This window comes from Chrysochloris asiatica, unplaced genomic scaffold (genome assembly GCF_000296735.1).
Source record: "Chrysochloris asiatica unplaced genomic scaffold, ChrAsi1.0 scaffold00389, whole genome shotgun sequence".
Lineage (NCBI taxonomy): Eukaryota > Metazoa > Chordata > Mammalia > Afrosoricida > Chrysochloridae > Chrysochloris > Chrysochloris asiatica.
The window spans coordinates 1,614,032-1,620,593 of NW_006408907.1; the positions used below are offsets into that span (position 1 = coordinate 1,614,032).

The 6,562-nt window shown below is 39.1% G+C and overlaps 1 pseudogene; it reads right to left on the reverse strand.

The window, feature by feature from the left end:
* Positions 1-2,292: 2,292 nt before the first annotated feature.
* LOC102811494 lies at positions 2,293-3,241 on the reverse strand (annotated as a pseudogene).
* Between the last annotated feature and the right edge of the window lie 3,321 nt (positions 3,242-6,562).

The window sequence follows — 6,562 nt, forward strand, 5'->3', positions numbered from 1 at the left end:
TCATCATCTCTGCCTCCAACTCTGGCACCGCTGCTTCTCTGGATAGAGCACTCCGCTCTTCTCCCTTGATGGTCCAGCAGTCCTCTGCTCCTGGACTACAAGATCAACCATTTCCCTCCTTTTATTACAAAACATTTACCCTTGCATTTGCAACATTCACAAATTGTCCTGATAGCAATTATTCACTATTGAACCACAAGTCTTATCCCCATCTCCTTTCACCAGTCCCGTCTAGACAGGTTGGAAACCACTCTGTGGAAAATCTACCTTACCCCACACCCTCTGAAGCTAAATTCCCTCATGAAAACTTGTAAGCCAGTCACTTCATACCTTTGTTGCCTCCCCCAACCCATTTTGTATAGCCAATGTCTAAGTTGCTCATCCCTGTCAACCCTGTGTAGTGTGGGAATGATCCTTGCTGTAAAGATTCATTCCCTCTTTTAAGTTACTACATCCATAAGTATAGGTCAAGTTCCTCAAATTGTAGCACATTATTCTCTCCTCCCCCTCCCCCACTTCTTTCTTCCTCTAGTCTAGTTCTGATTATCCAGCCTTTGAAGCTAGGTCAAATGGGTACTATCTGCAAGATGGGCATTCTTGTGCATCTCGCCTTACTTCACATCAGCTGGACGCTTCACTCTCTGCTCTAGTACTTTGTGACTGTGTCCCTGTCCATGGGATCAGGAATCCCCAGGTCTCGCTATACTGCTGGCCAACTAGGTCTCAATCCAGGTTGACAGGGGTCTCCTGAATGTGGTTGGACTTAGCTCACAGCTTCATTGCTGTTTTTTCCCTCACTTCAAAATATCAGGAGACCAATGTGGTCACCAGCAAGATTACATGCCTGCTCGTGTATTCCCTTTGCGTTTCAGTCTTGGAAGGGGGTTTGCCCTGAGGGGACTTGATTGCTTGCCTTGATGGCTCCCCAGCGAGCATCTTGCTTGTTCTTGTAGTAATCAATCAACCTGCCATTATTGTTTTTTATTTTTCCTGCTGGTCTTTCTTTCAAGAAGTATCTTCTGTTCTTCTAGCTGCTCCAGGCTGGTCTGCTTGTCTTTTCAAGTGGAAGTTTACCACCTCAGAAGATTCTGGATGGGGATCGGGATTCTACCAACTGCCTTACGCAATGCAAAGGCTCCGCAGAAATCTTCTTTCATTGGGCAAGTTCTAGTCTCATTTTAGGTATTCCAACAAGTTATAGGCTGAAGATGGACTTACAAACTTTCTATAGTGATGTTTCTGGCTATTCCTTTCTCTCCCTCCCCCCACCCACTCAAGTGTCTGTTTTACAAAAGTAGGCAAGGGAAACCAAGATTCATTAGACAGTCAATTATCTTAACGTTGTTTCTCCTCTTTTACCCATGTAAACCATGCGTCACTCCCTGTATCACAGAACCCTGTTGTTCCAAGGTTGAGCATACATCACTATTTACTTCTGTTCCACTTAGCCCATACAAACCTGCCTAAATGTTCTCCCATCCACTTTTTTCTTCCATTACCCTCCCTCTTCTTGTGTATTGCCCCACCCCAGAACCCAAACTATCCTGTGTCTATTCCATACCCTGTGCTCCCTTTCACCTCCTTATCCCACCCCACCCCCTACACCCCAGTAACCAACAAAGATTTTTTTTTCTCTTTTAATGTGGGTATTTTTTCTTAAGCATTTCCAATAATGGTCTTGTGCAGTATTTCTCCTTTTGTGACTGACTAATTTCACTCAGCATAATGTCCTCAAGGTTCATCCATGTTATTCAGTGGCTTGCAGCTTGCTTGTTATTCTTCAAGGTAGCATAATATTCCATCGTGTATATGTACCAAAGTTTGTTTATCCATTCTTCCACTGATGGGCACTTAGGCTGTCTCCATGCTTTTGCTTTGTAAATAGTGCTGCTATGCACATTGGTGTGCATATATCTATCTACTCATGTTATGGCTCATATTTTTTGTGGATAAATACCAAGTAGAGGGATTGCTGGGTCATAAGGTATTTCTATTTTAAACTTTCTGAGGAAGTGCCATACTGATTTCCAGAGAGGTTGGACTATTTTGCAATCCCACCAGCGATGTAGGAGCATGCCAGTCTCGCCACATCCTTGCCAGCATTTATTGTCCTCTTCTTTTTTGAACTTTGCTGTTATTGCTTTGTTATTTCCATTTGCATCTCTCGAATGGCTAGTGATTGTGAACATTTCTTCATATGTTTGTTGGCTGCTCAAATGTCTTTTTTGGTGAAGTGTCTGTTCATGCCCTGTGCCCATTTTTTTTTTTTTTTAATACGAGCGTATTTATTTGTCACACATAGAAATGTCTTATTTTTGACTGGATTCTCAGTGAGGACAGCCACCGTCTCTTGGCAGTCTGTTCCTTGACATTTTTCTTTGGCTTCCTTCATCCTCTTGGCCCAAAGCTTGGCATATTCTGCAGCCTCCTCCTTAGTTTTCTTAGTGCATTGTTTCTTCACAGCAATATGCAGACATTTGTGTTGCAGGACATGTGGAGTAACAAGACACTGAATCTTGGGCACTTTGGTCCTGGGTTTCATGCCTTCTTTGTTCAGTGGCTTTCTCACAACATACTGGCGGACATCATCTTCTTTTGTTGTTGTTGTTGTTAAGTGCCATCGAGTCGGTTCCGACCCATAGCGACCCTGTACAGGGTTTCCAAGGGTGTAAATCTTTACGGGAGTAGAAAGCCTCATCTTTCTCCCGCGGAGCGGCTGGTAGTTTTGAACCACTGACCTTAAGGTTCGCAGCCCGATTTGTAACCACTATGCTACCAGAGCTCCTTCTTTAGAGAGACTGAAAAGTTTGCGGATTCTGCTAGCTCTCTTGGGCCCCAGGCGACGAGGCACAGTTGTTTCTGTCAGTCCTGGGATATCTTTCTCTCCTTTTTTTAAATAATGACCAAGTTGAGAACACTCAAGTTGGCATCCACAATGCAACCCGGGACAGATTTGTGCTTTCTTTCTCCAGTTCTCCTTGGTCTATAACAGGAATGTCCTTTACTCTGAAGCAGGCGGACACGGCCATGGGTCAAGACGCCCTGCTTCATGGGAAAACCCTGCTTGTCATTCCCATCACTGATGCAGACAACATAGCTCTTCCACTCGTTCGTTACCCAGCGAGTCAGCAGCAACTTGTGTGGCCATTTGTTTCTCATAAAAGGTACGAAGCTTGCGTTCATCGTCCACTTCAATGAGCTTTTAGCAGCCAGTGACTGGGAAGGAGATGTTCAGCTTCATGGTGAAGCAGCCGACAGCCTCCTCGGCTTCACGAAAAAGAGCCTGTGTCCATTTTTTAATTGGATTATTTGTCCTTTTCTTGTAGGGGGTGTTGTAATTAACTATATATTTTAGAAATTAGCCCCTTGTCTGATGTGTCATTGCAAAAGATTTTTTCCCATTCTGTGGGTTCCCTTTTTACTCTTTTGGTGAAGTCTTTTGATGCACCTAAGTTCTTAATTTTTATTATGTCCCAATCATCACTTTTGTCTTCTTTTGCTTGTGCAATTTTCACAATGTTAGGTAGTCTGTGTGTGTTCTGTATTAATTAGATCCCTCAAATTTGTCCCTATTTTTTCATTGATGGTCTTTTTAATTCTGGGATTCACATTTAAGTCTTTAATTCATGCTGAGTTGGTGTTTGTATACAGCATAAGGTAAAGGTCTTGTTTCATTCTTTTGCATATCGCTTTCTTGTGCTCAGTACATTTTTGCAGAAAGGATTTAAAATATTGTAGCAAACAACCTTATACTATTATTTTTTAGTATGCTTTCCTTATTGAATTAACAAAATAGGTAAGTTCTGAGATGTGTTATATTTACCTTCAGAATCACTGAATTATTTTATATTCCTAACAACAACTTAGGGGACTTCCTACTTATCCACATATACATAAAATCTTGTATTTTCATATTCATGCTTTCTAATTTTTAAATACCTTTTCTTTCACTAGACATCTTTATTGATATGTTTTTAAAGATTTCTCCATTCAATAATTCCATTTAAGTTAACCTTTATCTTCTTATTTATTGCTAGACTTTTATTGTTTCCTTTTCTGAACTCCAATGTTTATTCTATGTGGATCTCTTTTAGGATTAAGAAAGCTCATGTTATCCTACAGTGTTAATCTAAACAGGATTTATTCTTTTAACATTCAATTATGAAATTTAACACATCTATAAAAATGTGACAGAAATGATGCTGGAGGTCGCATTACAGAATTTTGTAAGACAGATGACTCATTCGTTGCAAATACTTTTTTTTTTTTTTTTACAACAATATAAATAGTGACACGGACCTAACTAGTTGGAACACAAAGGAATCAAATATCTCAAATCACCGGGAAGAGACTATGGAAAAGCTCAATATCATCAGCCAAAACAAGGTAAGGAGACAACTGTGGAACAGATCATAAATTGTTCATATTAAAGTTCAGGCTGAAGCTAAAAAAAAAAATTAAAAACAAGTGCATTAAAAACCAAAACAAGATTTTTATTATATTGTTATCGTTAGGTGCCATCAAGTCAGTTTCAATCCATAGCAACCTTATATAGGGTTTCCGAGGGTCAAGCTGATGAGCTTGAATCACTGACCATATAGTTCAAAGCGACTTTGCAGTCCAGCGCATTAACCCACAACACCACACCTGAATTTAGAGGCCATCTCAAGGACAGATTTGATGCATTAGACACTGATGGCCAAAGATCAGAGGAGTTGTGGGATGACATCAATAACATCATCCATGAAGCAAGCAAAAGGTCATTATAAAGTCAAGAGGGAGAGAAAGAACAAAGATAAGAAAGAAAGAAAAACCAAAATGGATGTCAAAAGAGACTTTGAAATTTGCTCTTGAATTTAGAGAGGCTAAAATGGCTGGAAGAAATGAGAAAGTAAAAGAGCTGAACAGAAAATTCCATAGGGCAGCTTGAGAAGAAAAATAAAGTATTATAATGAAATGTACAAAGACCTAGTGTTAGAAAACCAAAAGGGAAGAACATGTTCAACATTTCTCAATCTGAAAGAACTGAAGAAAAAAAATTCAAGCCTTGACTTACAATATTGAAAGATCTTATGAACAAAATATTGAATGATGCAGGAAGCATCATTCACAGAGGTATACACAGTCACTGTAACAAAAAATAATTGGTTGATTTTCATCCATTTCAAGAGGTAGCATATGATCAAGAACCAATGATATTGAAGGATGAACTCCAAACTGCACTGAAGGCACTGGTAAAAATCAAGGGTACAGGAACTGATAGAACACAAATTGAAATGTTTCAACAAACTGATGCAGCACTGAAAGAGCACACTGCTCTGTGCCAAGAAATTTGGAATACAGCTAACTGGCTAACTGGAAGGGATTCATATTTGTATCATTTCTGAAGAAAGGTGACCCAATGGTATGTATAGAGTTTCAGAGGTGTGGCTAGTGAGTTTTAATTGCTGCCCTTGTGGTTCAAACCAACTTTGCCAGTCAGTGCTTATCCTGTAGTGCCATATCAGGTATATATCCACAAGAAAAAAGAACCAGGACAGGAGTAGATATCTGCACACAGATGTCCATCACAGCACTATTCACAATAGCAAAAAGATGGAGATAGCCTAAATGACCATCAATGGAAGGGTGGATAAACATATTTTGGTACAGACACACAATTCACAGTCTAGAGAGTAGACACATATTAACTTGGGTGACAAGAAGGGTAATATTCAAGAAGGAGGAGGGCATAATACAAGAAGAGGAAGGTTGACAGAAAAATTATGAAGATAGGTGAAGTCACAGGGAGATATGCAAGGGCTAAAGGGGATAGAGGTAAATAGTATATATATAAAAGGTATATATAACCTTGGAACAACTGTGTTCTGTGCGTAGATACATGGAGAGAGATACACAAGCTGAATGAGTATGGGAGGAAGAGTGGAATGCATATATATTTACACATTCCACAAATATATAAGTCCTTGAAAGAGGGTATTTGTAAATGGATAACTACAGGGAGAAAGCAGGACAACTGTCATTGCATGGAGACTATTGCAATAATTGAGATGAAACAAAGGTATGATTTGTTGAATGTAAAACTGATGATCTTATCTGTAAACCTTCACTCAATTCATAATTTTTTTAAAAGTCCTAGTGTCACACTGTTCAAACCCTATACATGGTCGCTATGAATCAGAACTTACTTGACAGCAGTCAACAACTGCAACATCTTTAAAAAACTTCTTTTTTAAAATATAATATTTCAAATGTATTCAAAATAGTTAGGAAAATATAATGAAATCCCATGTGTCCCCTATTCAACTACAATTACTTTCAAGTCCTGGACAATCTGCTTTTGCTCCTATCCATTTCCCCTCCTCTCATATTTTTAAAAATTATTTTAAAGCTTTTATTGTGAATTGAATGATAGATAGTTTATAAGGCAGAACATTGGTTTTGCACTCAACCAATTGTATTTTGTTTGATTGCAATGATTACAATCCCCTCCATGCACCATTGGTTAAGAGTATTTGCCTCTATTCCCTCTTTTTTTCCCTTCCTTTTTTGATGTACACTA